Here is a 15,433-nt window from a genome sequence, read left to right as displayed (position 1 = left end):
AGCCAGGCTGCCAGCTCAAGGGCGTACGAGGCAGAGAGATAAGGATCGGTATAGTTTAGAGCCGCACGAGAGGTTATCACCTATATTAGATTTATTTTGAATGCCGATTATATTCTTCTCAAAAAAAACTCGACTACAGTGATCAGATAGATTCGTGGCCAGTGAAACAGTACTAGTGAGCTACCACTGCTTTACAATATGTGCATATTCTCGAGAGTGCGTGGTTCCTTCCGGATCACTCATGTTTATCGAAAGACAAACAATATTATAGACTAGATTACTTTCTTGGATAGGAGAACCATCTATTCATTTCTTCTATTTTGTACTAATTTTTCTTTTCTATTTGTTAGCTACACTCATGCACCGTTGTGTGTGAGACACTGTTGTACCCAAAAAAAAAAAAAAAGAAGAAGAAGAAGAAGAAGAAAAAGATAGAGATCCCCTAAAGAACGGTTGGATGGGCTCAAGCGGAGTGATTCTCATGCATTAACTGTGTTGGCTCGTTAATATGTATGAATTTTTATTCTCGTTATCTAATGGCGATTATAATGATATAACTGATAAAAAATGATCGTTTTTTTAGATAATTCATTATAAGTAACATGTATAATAGGATAGAGTTTTATAATATATTAGACTTCCTTTAAAACTATTATAATGGATCTTACAATGTTATAGCAAATTATTTTAGATCATGGTCTTAGGTTGATCACAGGTGTGATTCACAATGTTTTTTTCAGACTAGGAAGGGCTACTCCCGGCTTTACTCACAAATCTACCCTGTATCCAGCACGCAGACCAACCGAGCCTTCACTCACAAATCTAGTACTTGGTGCAATCAAAGTCAAAGCAAGGATCAACATCCTTTGGAATTGAACTCCTATTCGTGGGATTTACCGTACGAACTTTAGTTCAGAGATGGTCAATTACTATGTGATAGGTGTTTATACATCCACGCCGAGGACTCTAATCTAAAGGCCGATATATCAAGCAAGATGCATGCCAATATACCAAAGATGCAAGCCAGAAAATATAAATTTAAAGGAGTGAGATTTATCGGCCTTGGAGGAGTAGCGCGGACGTATAAAAACAATAGTTGACCAATAGTTACCACTAACCATATATAAAGGAGTAGTCAAACTACCTATCATGCACGGCAATAGTAACCTATGTAGCAAACAATAATAAAGACAAATATTCAAAATAAGTTGTGGTACCGATTTTTTCATACTTATGATGTGAGGGAAGGGATAGCACTATTTATAATACATAGCAACAATTGGTCAGTACATAATGGTGAGAACAAATAATCAAAATAAATAGTAGCACCTATTTTACTGGTTAACAGAATCCATCTATAATTATTATATTATAATCATGGGAAAGGATCTTTTTCCACTCAAACAATCAAAGTTTATTTTTATTCTTAATTTATTATTGCTTTTATCCTTTCAGGTCCTTTCCAAAAAAAATTTAAGTTCTTTGCTTTTAGTTTTCCAGTAGAGGGCAGTTTGAGAGTAATCTTGCTTCTTATCCTTCTTTTCTAAACAGTATAATGGTAGCAAAAGTTTTTGCTCGATCACCAAATTTAACAACAAAAACTTATTATCGATCCTCCAAGGGCCAACAAGTTTTTCTGGCATATGCCAGTTGGCATGTTCTAAGAAAACACTAAAAAATAAAACTAGCAGCCTAAAAGTGTGCTTTATAATTCTTCGAGCGTAAAATTTATAATATTTTTTTTTTTTTTACAACGATGCGGCCAATAAAAATAAAAAATAAAAAGGCTACATAAGAAATTTGCAATACTTCGTCGCCTCCTCTAACTTCACGTGAATTCCCCTTGGGGTGGGGACTCGGAGATGTGGAACAATCTGCAATTAAGAGCTTGTACAAGCTTCTTTTTTTTTTCCCGTTTTTTGGTACAATTGTACAACTCTTTACCAATCGGTGTTAATCCTGACAAGCGTACAGCCCGGGCTGCGGCGATCTTCTCAACGGAAGTACACAAATTCTTGCGAAGCTAACGAGAGAGTGAAACATAATATCTGCATCTGCCCTTATGCCAATGAAATTTGGCATAGATCTTGGATGTTCGTTGACACGTTTCAAATTGCGCAACGTCTGAACTTGCTGTTGTTGCATTACGGGCTAGTTTGATTCGTAGAAAAGACAGAAGAAAAAGTGTGGTCAATGAAAAAGTAATGAGATGAGTTTTCAAATGAGAGGGAAGAGAAAGTTGTATTCCTATGAAAATATAATTCCCATATTTCATGGAAAGTTACTTTTCCATGAGGCAGGAATCACTCCATTTTTACTTTTTTTCCAAAAAATCCCTTCAGCATTAAAGAAGCATTAAAGAGGTATTAGAAATCTAATTTTTATTAAGGGCATAATAGCAATTATACATAACTTTCCTACGAAAGTAAATGACCAACCAAACATAAGCACTTTGAAAATTTGTCATTTTTTCATAGTCAACCAAATATGCCAAAAGTACTTTCCTAGGTATTCTCTTCGTAGGAATTTGTTTTCCAGAAATCATATTTCTATGAGGAAAAATGCTTTCCGTGAACCAAACGAGCCTTACAAGTTGTTGTTGTTGCCGTACAAAGCAGAAGCATTTGGGCTACTCTGGAATGCTTGTAAGAAGTATGCCTTCCAAGAAGAAACCAACATCACATCTAGTCTTTTCTTCCTAGCCGAGGATTATATAAACACCATTGATGTGTATCCTTTGCTGGAGAAGCCTAGGATCTCAAAACTGCCTTGGCCCCTCTTGGCTCCTTACTTTAGGAATGTAGAGTCAATTTTGACACAACTCTCAGAGATAACAGATACAAGGAAGGATTGGCAAGATCTATGGACTATTCCAGCACCACTATCTCTTGGTTATGGAAGAAGCCTTTGAGTTGGAGATAGACTATTCTATTCTATTAGTTCATCCATGGGCTCTTAGCACATTGAACACCTTCGAGGCCGCTTGCGTCTATCACGAAAGATAGTAAGCCCGCTGATCAGTGTGCCAAGACAAATCATACGAACAGCATCCTTAGGACCTGATTCTATCCTACAAAGCACAAGGACTTACATAGAGCCACAAATGGATTGATTAGACTGGGGCATGTTTGACCCTAACGGCATCCAATCTCATGTCCGGATCTTGGATTAAATCTAGTACATTGATTGATTGAGTAAGTCGAGTCAAGCCTAGAGAAAAGATTTTAGTCCCAACGGGTTAATTAGGTGGGTCAAGGTCAAGTATAGCTCAAACCGAATCTAAAATATGCAGTTTTAGATCTCATTGGCTTCGACCTAAAATATTCATTCAATGGATTGAAAAATATTAAGACCTAAGGAGAAGGGGTTTATATAATATTGATTTTGGAATTGGGTTGGATTGGATCGGTTTGGGTCAGAAAATGTAAAACCCAAATGATCCCGTTTCCAAACTTGGCTCAACTTTTGACCCGACCTCATCCACCGGGCTCTAGAAACAGTTCTAATTGGATGGCCGACCAGACCCATTTGTAGCTCTAATGCTATAAGATGTGTTTATCATAGGTTGAAAAGAAAATGTCCGATTTGAAACCCAAACACCCCTCTTGCCCCAACATTAACATGATTAGTGCTTACCAGATGACATGATCATATAGCATGCATGGCAGGTGGAACTCAAGCAGATTGTAGACTGCAGAGCATTGCAATTCTTAGTGAGAAAGGCCCTAAATTACCCATTATTGGGTCAATTTGGGGATGCTGTAGCTTTTGGCGAAAAAGTAAGTTTTGACAAAAGCTACATTTTGAACCCAGAATCATTTTTGACGAGCACAAACACAGCTCCAAACATGCACATACTAGAGTTTAGGTGCCTTAAAATATCATTGCAAGAACAGGAAAATACCATATTTTTAACCTGGATCTCTGTGCACAATTTAGGATCCATCATCGTAGCTTATAGTAGAAACGCAGTCCTAAAGCTATCAGTGGGCCTGGCAAGTCTAAACGTACGGAAGAAATCCTGACAATCTAAGCCCAGCTTCATATTAATGGCCTAACGCCCAACTGGGCCCAAACTATATTGGGGCATGTCTAGGCTTAACTTTCTCGAGCCTAGGGCCTGATTTGAGCCCAATCCGGCTAATGGAAACCTGGGCATAAGTTGGCTTGACAGCTGGTACCGGTTTCAGAAACCATTGTCAGGACCAAGAGATTTAAAGTTGCAGAACTCTTGTGATTATTTTTGAGTCTCATCATAGAATTTTAGATTATAAACTTGTTTGGTTCAAGGATTTTTTTTTTTTCTCTCATTAGAACTATATGCTGGAGTGTATGATGCATTAAAAAGTAATTTTTGCATGTTTGGTTGAGTATAAAAAAGTAGCACATTCCAGAATAACATATGTTTGGTTGAGTATTATATAAAATATCTGTTATATCCTAAATTAAAAAAAGATAATACCTAGCTCATTCTATCTAAATGCTTAAGGATACTTTTGGAAAAAAAAAATTCAATTCTTAGGCGGTTGAAATTAGACTTTTTTATATCTCACATGAATTTTTCTTTCATATGAAATGTGAAAATCTTATTCTCGTAAAAAAGCTACTTTCTTATCTCTCTTCTTTGAAAACTCTAAATAGAAGGTATTTTTTTTAGTTTTTCATTGACCTTACTTTTCTTTCTCTTCTTCTCAGGAATCAAGCGGATCCTCAAAGAGAGACAGAGAAGGAATACCCTGAAAAATTATTGGGCATGAACAAATAGAGCTGGCTTACTACTAATAGTAATCTAAGATTTAATATTTGTATGTGATGTGATTTCTTTTTTGTTCATATCTATAAATCTAAGATGATCGGGTGAATCAAAAGTTCCCTGGGAGCCACAAGATTATGTTTTCCATGAATAATATATATACACTTTAGTACATTAAGAAGTAGGTTTACTTACATTTATACGTTAATGGGCTACAAGCTTAAACATTTTAATTCAAGAAAATTTTAGAACACAGAGATGTTTGCCTTTGCAATAACCAACTTGCTAATAACGATGCTCACAAGCTGGCATACATATTTTAATTTAAATTTTTTTTTTTTTATCTTCTAAATTTTAGTTATTTTAAATACTTTAAAATACTTTTTTGTCAAACATCTCTTTCAGAAGAGTTCCGAGTCTTCAAAAAAGAATATTGGTTTCCAAAAAGATACAATATTTCCAAAACATTATGCATCTTTAGAACTATCGCATTTCTTCGGTCATCCGGATAGAGTCAATAAATAGACTCCTCCAGGATTAATTCAAAATAATCGATCTCTCTCTCACTCGTCCTCTATCTTCTGAAAGATTCTTCAAAAGCAAAGAGTTTTTTCATTATTCAAAAGCTTTTTCATTCTTCAACTTTCTGCTTCCTATTTTTTTTATTTTCTAGGTATCTAAAGTAGTTGGTCAGGTCAAATTTTTTTAGCGATTATACACGCTAAAGAAGGATTGAGTTGAGCTCGATTGTTGTATCTTGAAGACAAGATCGCCGCAGACTCGCACGTTGGGTGCGAATCATGTTCTTAGGGTAATGCTATTCACATGCCTCAATCTAGACAAAATCTCTTCAATCTTCTGAATTTATTTTAGTAGATTATTCTTTTATAACACTATTCTATATTAACAATATAGCGATTTCTAGCCATTAATTTTCAACAATATATATATATATGTTATACATACACACAAGCATGCATGCATACATACATATACATACATACATATCCATACATATATATATATATACATATATATATATATATATATATATATATATATATATACACTAAATATATATATGTGTGTGTGTGTGTGTATTATTGTTGTAAATTCTTACTGTCTTACGCCTAAGAGGCCCATACATGATTTGGTCTATTTGTCATATCGTGTGATTGCACACAGTGCATACTATCCCCTTTTTTTTTTTTTCTAAGACGAACATTTTACACCACTCTAATATAAATACATCTAAAAAAGTTAGAAAGCAACAGGTCCCCGAAAGCACTTGGAACTAATGCTGTATTGGTTCAGAGCACCCCAGCGGAGTAATTAGCCACAAGGAAGGCTATTTAATCTGCTGTCTCTTCACTTTCTGGTAGATGTGTCTCACCCCAAAGGAGATACATCATCTCGCCAAATTCCATATATTCTAAAACAGGAGGTATGTACACACCTCCTTAGCTCATCCCTAGATTCAATCAATTATAGTGGCAGAGTCACCCTCAATCAAGATTGGCATCAAGCAAGGGTGTTATCCTCTTTTTGCTGGTTATATTGCTCAGCATCATCTAACCTTCATCATGCAATTGAACTACCAGTAAATATCAAAATAGAGAGTTAATTCTTTCACCATCTGAATAAGTAAAAACCCAAGGAAAGAATTGATACTCCCTCATGCTTACGCATCTATTACCATTGCCCTACATTTGATAGTCAATTTCTTTCCCTGGTTTACTCCATTGTGGTCGCAAGTCTTGATTTCAAGCAGTAAATTATTTGACAATGTTAGTTGACTAGGCTTCTTCAGATTGGTCACTTGGACGAGGCGATGCTAAGCTTGGTGGTGGTAGCTCTAAGGTAGAATTAATGCTATCTTTTGAGTGGGAAACAACTTGACCATGTTAGTTGACAATTATTTTAGTAATATGCAAAGACTAACCACAGTGGGAAGATGGTGCAATACATTAGTGGCCATGGTTGTTGCAAGGTAAACTTTTTGAATAGTAAAGTTATTTGACTCTATTTTTTTTTTATCATCTCTCATTGTGCAAACCACGCAGGGATAAGATGTAATACTCTAGTTGGTGATAATTTGGTAGTTAAAAGTATAATGGGGAGAGCTAAACCCTGCATGATTTCTTAGAGATGACTCATACATGGTTTTAGATCCCCATGAGCTGAGTACGGGTCCATAAATCATGACCAACTTATAACTAGGTAGATCATGAACCCCATTACCTACACTAGATTGAACCGAATTAAGCCAGAAGCAAGGGACCAAATTTGGATTCACAGAAATTGTTGAAAAATTAAGGTCTAACATTAAAACTTATACCATATTGCCTCAAGCCCGCCTGAAGCCCTATAAACAATGTGCAGAAACTTTGGAGGAAAATGAGCAAATGGAGCCAGCTAAGAAAAATTGCAGTCCATCTCACTCACACACGAATCTTGACAGTTTATTAATTATTTGACTACTAATTGCTGGCCGGCCCTTGCATCAATATGTAAGTAGTAGTCCAAAAGTACTCCAAGGCGATGCCAAATGATATGGTGGAGTTGTGAAGTGCAAAAGCTTGTGTTTTTTTTTTTTTTAACCTCAATGGAGGGCTATTTATCACAACATGCATGCATCATATACTTTTGGATGCATGATCCTCGGCATGGGCAAATTATAACCTACACCACATGCATCATGCCAATCACCACATCTCCTTCGCATAGGCTCCAAATGCTTGTCTCGATGACTGGTCCATAGGAGAGAGATGAGGTGATTGGCGTGGTGCATGTAACGAAGGATATAACTTCTTCTCCTCGATATGTAACCATTGTTGTCCATGCCTATGGACCCAGTGCCAAAATACTATTGTTAGAGGTGGATCTGCATAACATTTTCTTTCCTTCCCTATAAATTAAGTAGTCTTGATCAAAGCAGGCTTTTTCTAAGGTGAAGTTAGCACCCATCATAGCAAATCCTTTGTAGAGGGTATTCTGCTAAGTGAATTCAAATTATAAATTGAGTTCCACCGACATCCACCTTTCAAAGTTCAGCGATAGAAACTCACCTCATATATTTTATCTTTTGAGTCGTAATCAAAATCTTGAAATTGTGGACTTGAGGAGTGGAGGATTGCCTAATATCTTTATCACGTAACACTTTTCGATAAATTTAAGTGTGACAGCCTAACAAGCCCACTACAAGCACAAAGTGGCATTACATGATTGATCTGCAGCATTAAAAACCAACCTGCTACTCCTAAATCTGGCCCACCCGTTAATTATGGTTTGTCTCTTTAATTAGCTGCTTCTGCATGACCAATTGGTCAATCAGTTCATACGGGACCACAACATATGTTGGCTAAAGAATCTAAATGCAAGTTTTTTTTCTTTACTTTTTAATAGAAACCTAGCGGCAATCATTTTCCTAATCCCATAACATATCTTTGTGGGGTTCAATATTGGACAGTAGCATATCAATATTTAACTTGTAAGTTAATTTAGACAAATAAGTGAAAAGCAAAGAATTGAATATCTAATATTATTCAGCTGCTCTAAGTTTTTAAAATTTTGATGGCTATCGATAGGTATGTGGCGGGGATAACAGCAGGATGATGAATGGAATGTGGTACAAATGATGCAATTATGCATGCAGTAAGCCACCGAATAGTTGGAATATTGTCAAAGGCTAGAGAAGATTTTAGGGCTGGTGCTAGTGGACTGTGGAGTCTACTTCCTAAAGCACATAAGGGCTCTTTTAGTCGACTCGATATTGACTCATCGTTTCTTGCTGTAATTTTAGATCATGTTAAATGTCATGGTATCATGGTGATCTTGCCTTACTTCTTTGGATTCCACCCCTCCAAGATGCTTGAATCTTGGGTTTGAGGCAGAGCCAGTTGCATGGATGTTTTTGAGCCAAAGTGAGAATCAAAATTAAGCAAATCAAGGAGTGTTAAGCACAACTTGAAATGCTCACCCAAGATTAGTTTCTCTTTCCCTTTTCTCTTTTGTTTCTTTCGAGAAAGGAAAAGGGAGGAAGACTGCAACACATTATAATCATTCAGGTTCAAAGATTTTAGAATGACTATGCAATGGCTTCTTTCACGTGCATTGATGCTCCTTTCGCATCTCATCATAGCTTGTTAGGTTTGTCAGCAAACCTAACACACATCTTTGCAGCAAAGATTTATTATATAGCAGGGATAATGAGAGCTACGTAAGAGAACCTTGCCTCAAAAGTGCAGACAAATGCTAGAACCCTTGCAATGGGCCTACGTACGTACTTACGTAAATCTAGTGCACTGTATAGCTAGAAATTTTATTCTTATATATATAGAGTGCTTTACAAGCAATGGTTATCATAATGCAGAAACAGACATCATATTAATAATGATATTAATTATCTCTGTTCTTATAGTGGGAACAGTCCAATTAGTCCATATATTGACATCGGAACATTTGTCTCTACTCGTACCATGAGCAGAAGAAAAGTTCATAAGCATGCTCCCATGCATCTTTATGAGGGCGTTTAGATGTCTTGGTCTCTGGACGTGACGAAACGGATGACTGCAACAAAATCTCTGTGAGTCAGCAATAATCTTGTTTGATATTGGCTGTTCATATAAATATTACACCAAAAGGTCTTCCAACGTTGCATGGCCCATGCACGTACGGTTCTCTATAATGCACCTTTTGCTTTCGATTTAGAAAATATCAAGTAATTATGAAGGAATCATAGAAAGGAAACATCACGTCGGTAGTGTTCGTTTCGTGAGATGTGCTTTCAGTTTAGAAAACATCAAAGTCATTACAATGGAATCATAGAAAGGAAACATCACTTGGGTAGTGTTGTTTTGGTGAGATGGTGGAATCAAACCTCTTTTAATCCCTTTGCAAATCCTATCAATTTCTATGCATGGCACCAGTCTTCTCTAGCCACGTGGTAAGAGAAACACTTTGTATGAGTGCACTCACTTTACTCAATAAAAATAATTAATTAGTACAAGTCATGACTACGTTTTTAAGAAAATAGTTTCGGTTGAAACTAATTGCGATTGTGAAAAATTAATTACAAGATGATAAATAAGGGATGATGCATGGATGAATTTGATGTACTCAAGTAAATTACACGTACGATTTGCATGTGATCGACATGGTGCGATTCTATACCAGACATCAACCATGTGCATTGCATGGCTAGTACACAGCATGCTTATTCTAACCAAGCAGCTTCATATTGCTGCCAAAACAAAAAAAAACCCTAATACACAGTTTCTTATGTCCTATAGTATTGATAACATGATTGTCAAACAACCTTATAATGGAACATCAGGTAAAATCTCGTAGCCATTTTGATTATATATTTTAATATATTATTTTGTAAATCTAATTTGAATTTTAATGATTTATATAAATTACTGCCATACAACAGAGGTAATTAGGTAAGAATACAAAAGCAGATACTGGCTGATTCATAGTCCAATTTTAGGTTGATCGTGAAATATTGATGCTTCTTCTACGTGACAGATGTATTACTTATCTCCATGCCATAATATAGTTTTGCTCCTTTCACGTCTCATAGCTTGTTCCACATGGTGTGGAATTTTGCAATAAAAATAAATAGTGGTGTGCAAAAAAATCAGCTGAATCGTTTTTCTTTTCGGTTCAGTTTATATTATTTTTTTAAAAAAAAATTGGTTTGGTGTTAGTTTAAAAAAGTTTTAAATACCCAAAAAATTTGATTTAATTTTAGTTTGAGTTTTTAGAAAATCCGGCTAGACTCTTATATATATATATATTCCAATCAATCTGGTCCGATTCGATCCGTCCGATAGTATGTGTATATATATACATATTAATTTTTTATTTTTTATATATTCAGACTTAGTTTAACCTATGCAGTCCAATTCATTGAACGCCAACCAGATAAATTGAACTAAATGGAACCGTATTTTTCTGATTAATTTTAACCAATTTTTTTTAATAAATCGGTTCAATATCAACTTTCATTTTAAAAAATCCGCATAAATCGGTTTGGTTCTACAAATAATCTTAAGGTGAATGGGTCCCAACCGTACGTGATCAGCAAACCTAACACATATCCTTTCAGCAAAGATTTATTACATTGCAGGAATGACAAGAGGTAGGAGAATCGTACCTCATAGCACGTACGGATCCCGTATGCTAGAATATTTACAATGGGCTTCCGTAAACCTAGTGCCATAGCTAGGTCCGCTATTCTTTTATACATTGCAGTGCTTCACAAACAATGGGTATCATTGTGCATAAACAGACATCATATCAATACTACTAATTTGCCTACATCTATTCTTATAGTGGGAACAGTCCAATTGTGTCCATTGATGTCGGTGCAATAGTGTCCACAGCTCATACTATGAACAGTAGAATAAAAGAAGTCGATAAACACGCTCCCATCTTTACGAGATGTTTAGATATCTTGCTTTCTGGACTTGTTGATGTTGAGAAAAATGTGTCTCGAAACTCGAAACGACTGCAAATTGAATTCGGCTCAAGTTTGCTTGAAAAAGTCTGTGCCAACTGAATGGAGTCGACTCCTGCAGAGCTGGAGTCGACTCCTATGAAGCTTGAGTCGACCCCAGGGATGAGAGGGTCGACTCGCATCTGCCACAGTGAAGAAACAGAGAGCAGTTTTCTGGGTTGCTTGCAGGAGTCGACTCCAGTCCTGCAGGAGTCGACTCCAGTCCTGCAGGAGTCGACTCCAGCTTTGCAGGAGTCGACTCCAGTCATGCAGGAGTCGACTCCAGCTTTGCAGGAGTCGACTCCAGTCCTGCAGGAGTCGACTCCAGCTCTGCAGGAGTCGACTCTCTCAGAAAGACAGAACGTGCCAGTTTCGGTGCTGATACTTGGAGTCGACCCGAGGATGTCCGAGTCGACTCGAACTTATCAGGAGTCGACCCCTGAAAGTGAGGAGTCGACTCCTGATCACGGGATTGATTGAAACGGTGGCAAGATCAGTTTTTTTTGACTTAGGGTTTTGTAGGGAAGTTTCCTTATGTGTTGAAAACCTATAAATAGGTTTTTTTGTGAACCCTAGGAAGGATGAGAGCGGCTGTAGTGAGTTTTCTTTTGGAGTTCTATCTCTCTTGTAAGCCCTAGGTGTGCAATCTCCAACAGGAAGAGAGATCATTGTAACCCTTGCTGAATATATTGAAATCTGTGTGTGTGGCCTCCGTGGACGTAACCCGTATTGGGTGAACCACGTAAAATTATTGTCTTTGCAAAAGATTTGATTTTATTCTCTACTACTTCTTCTTCTCGATTCGTCTTTCCGCAGTTTGGACGCAGGAAAGGGAACAGTACGATCGAGCGTGAGTCCTTTCATCGCGCAACAGTTGAAGACCAAAGGTAGGCAAGACACAACAGATGCACTAGAGGAATAAGTAGGAAAGGTGATCGAATATTACCAGCACTAGAAAGATGCATCGACAATATTCCGATGCTAGAAGTGTTACGCTGAATTTAGCTACCGATGGGTTCAATCCATTTCGAATGATGAGTTCTACATATAATATTTGGTCGGTTGTTTTGACTCCATATAATTTGCCGTCATGGATGTATATGAAACAATTTTTACTTATTCTGTCAATAGTTATTTCGGATGATCAGAGTTCAGATAATGATAATGATATTGATATTTTTTACGGCCTAGAAGAATTGAAATAGTTATGGAAAGTTATCGATGCATTTGATGCTTTTACTTATCAAACATTCAAATTGTAGACAATTCTTATCCGGACCAAGATATGATTTTGTAATATAATCTCTGCCCGCCGACAATAATGTATGTTGGCTTTTCATATAAAGCACATGCTCTATCCTAATCTGTCCTAAATATTGCACGAAAAGCCCTTCCAATGTATGGCCCACAGTTGTTTATAATGCACTTTGGACGCTTTATTCAGAAAATATCAAATAATTACAAGGGGAACATCATATGGGCAGTGTTCTTTTGTTGAGATGGTAGAGTAAAACCTCTTTTAATAAAAAGAAGCTGCCAATCTCACATGAATCCCTCCCTTTGCAAATCCTATCAATTCCTATGCATTGCACCAATCTTCTCAAGCCAACATATACCCTCTCGCATTACTCAATAAAAAAAATTAACAAGTGCAAGTCATGACTACAATTTGAAGAAAATAGTTTAGGTCAAAACTAATTACGGTCATGAAAAATTACAAGACGATACATATGGAAAGAAGCATGGATGGCATTTGATATACTAACAGTGTGATTCTACTAGACAACAGCCATGTACATTGCATGCTAATATTAATACACATGCTCGTTTTAACCATACAACTTCACATTGCAAAAAAAAATACTATAACAAAAATTATAATTGCTGACGTTGGATAGAATCATCGGTAATTTTTTTCTACATTAAAAAAATATCGGTGCTTTTTAAATAAAAAAGTAAATCTAATCCACAGTAAATCTAATCACTCCTCATCACTAACAAGGAAATAGAAGTTCAGTGGCGCGTCAGACATGGGCCAACCCAAGTGACTCCCATCCCATCCTGTCATCTTTCTTAAAGCTGCGGTGACTCGACCGCGACCCGAGACTCTCACCGGTGGCCCCCATCCTTTTGAGTTTGTTTTATTTCATGGTCCAGGGGAGTTAGGTTTGCCGACACCCAAGTTTTCCTCCCTTCTATTGGCCTCATACTACGGTAATCTTTGCCCATTTCCCGCCACCCAGGCTACGTGAAGACAGCAGGATCGCCTTCACCCTTGGTGTCGTTATCCTCCCTCTTCCTCGTGCTGCAATAGCGTGGTCTCCACTCAATTATTAGTTTATCGGCTAAAGGATGGAGGTGATCCCATGCATAGCTTCGGCCGGAATTAATGGTGTTTTGGATGGGTCGAGAAAGAGAGAAGCTCCAGTCCGAAAAGATGATAGGGTCAAAGCCAGCTCTTCTTTTCTTGGAGTCACGGGTGGCACATGACCCTGTACTCTATGGGTTGTGAAGACAGTGCTCTTGTCCTTGGAATGGCCCCCCTCACTTCCCTGCCTGAGCACCAAAACGATACCTTCGGACCCCACATCTCTGAGTTGTGGCCAGAGATTCACCGGGAATGGACTCAGAATCAGAGATATGCTGTCAATTCCATGCACAGTTCATTACGTGGCTCGTTCTCGAGTCTGAAGATGAGCACAAAAATGCGAGGTGGAAATGAGTTGGATGGCAAATGTAATTCTCAGGCCTTGATTGGGATTCCTTTACACAAGCCCACTAACTAGCCATGAATTGAGCAGTTGTTTGTGTATCTCAAAAGGTCGCTTGTATGATGTTTTGTCATTGCACCATTTGAATCGGCATTGTGAATCGTGACATACGATGGAGCAAAGTGAATGATTGAGGACAGGTACAATGACTTGTTTTAAGTAATTTATACGAGTTACCAGCAGGCACTGTAGTTACTCTTACGTGGTCTACAGGGGCAGTATATTTTTTTATTTTTTTTCATAAACATCCTTCTAGAAATTCAAATTTAAGTGAATATCTTTCTAAAAATTTAAATTTACGTGCATGTCCTTTTAAAATTTATATTTATTTTTCTACTCTTCTAAGATATTATTTTTCTACAAATGCCTTTAATATAACGGTTCTTCTAACACCGTTAATAAAAACTATATTTATTTTAATAAAAAATAAAATAGAATTTTAAAATTATTTTGTTCTTCTATCGTGTTTTTTACATCTATTCATTAAGAGTATTTTAGTCATTTTAATTTGAAAACGTTAATTTTTTAACGACGTTAGATGACATGGATATATATGCAAAAATAAAGATAAAAAAAGAATAGAATAGCAAAACAAGTTTTTTATGAGGCTGTATATATGTGTGTGTGTGCGCGCACGCAAATATTAATTTTGGAAGGGTATTCAGGAACAATTCAATATTTATGCAAAAATATCCATATTTTTTTATCACTTAAATTTTAAAAAATAATTGTTAGGTATATTAGATCGATAGTATACACCAATCTTAACGTGGGTTGCCTGGATTGAGCTGTAGCCTATCAATTCAACCTGACCCAATCTGACTGATTTTTCTTGATTTTGCATTTCTAGCTAACTTATTGCACCTTGGATTTGAGAAGTACGTAACAATAGTTCCATCAGGAAAAATATTAGTGACCATGTGTTATATCAACGCCTAAGTTACCAGTCCTACATGGGAGTTAATAATTAGCTAATTAAGTGGAATTCGAGCCCTAAGTGACACTATCTACAACCCGTCTATCTCAATAATCCTTGATTACCGCACCGAACTGGTGAATCGAGCAGAATGAATGATCACTTGCTCTACTTTAATTTCTATCATTTTTAGAGCAACTTCATGTGATCCAAACTAATTCTATTAAATTTAACCTTATGAATTAAGTTAAATCAAAACTCTAACATGCACTTGATTTGTTTTTTTTTTTCTTGTTTTGGTGAATATGCACTTGATTTGTTTAAACACCATTTGAAGAATTTGATACAAACTTTGACCCCAAAAGTTACCATCCATTCATACTGAATTCAAACAGGCTCGAGTCGGTGCAGGTCATCGGTTTGGGTCGGTTTTCCCCGCACACCTGCTAACGCTAAAAGACCAAGACAAATCCACAAGTTGAAAACGCATA

The sequence above is a fragment of the Phoenix dactylifera genome, chromosome 2, assembly GCF_051530095.1.
Source record: "Phoenix dactylifera cultivar Ajwa chromosome 2, Ajwa_hap1_PhDact_Kaust_v1.1, whole genome shotgun sequence".
NCBI classification, from domain to species: domain Eukaryota; kingdom Viridiplantae; phylum Streptophyta; class Magnoliopsida; order Arecales; family Arecaceae; genus Phoenix; species Phoenix dactylifera.
This window is presented reverse-complemented; position numbering follows the sequence as displayed.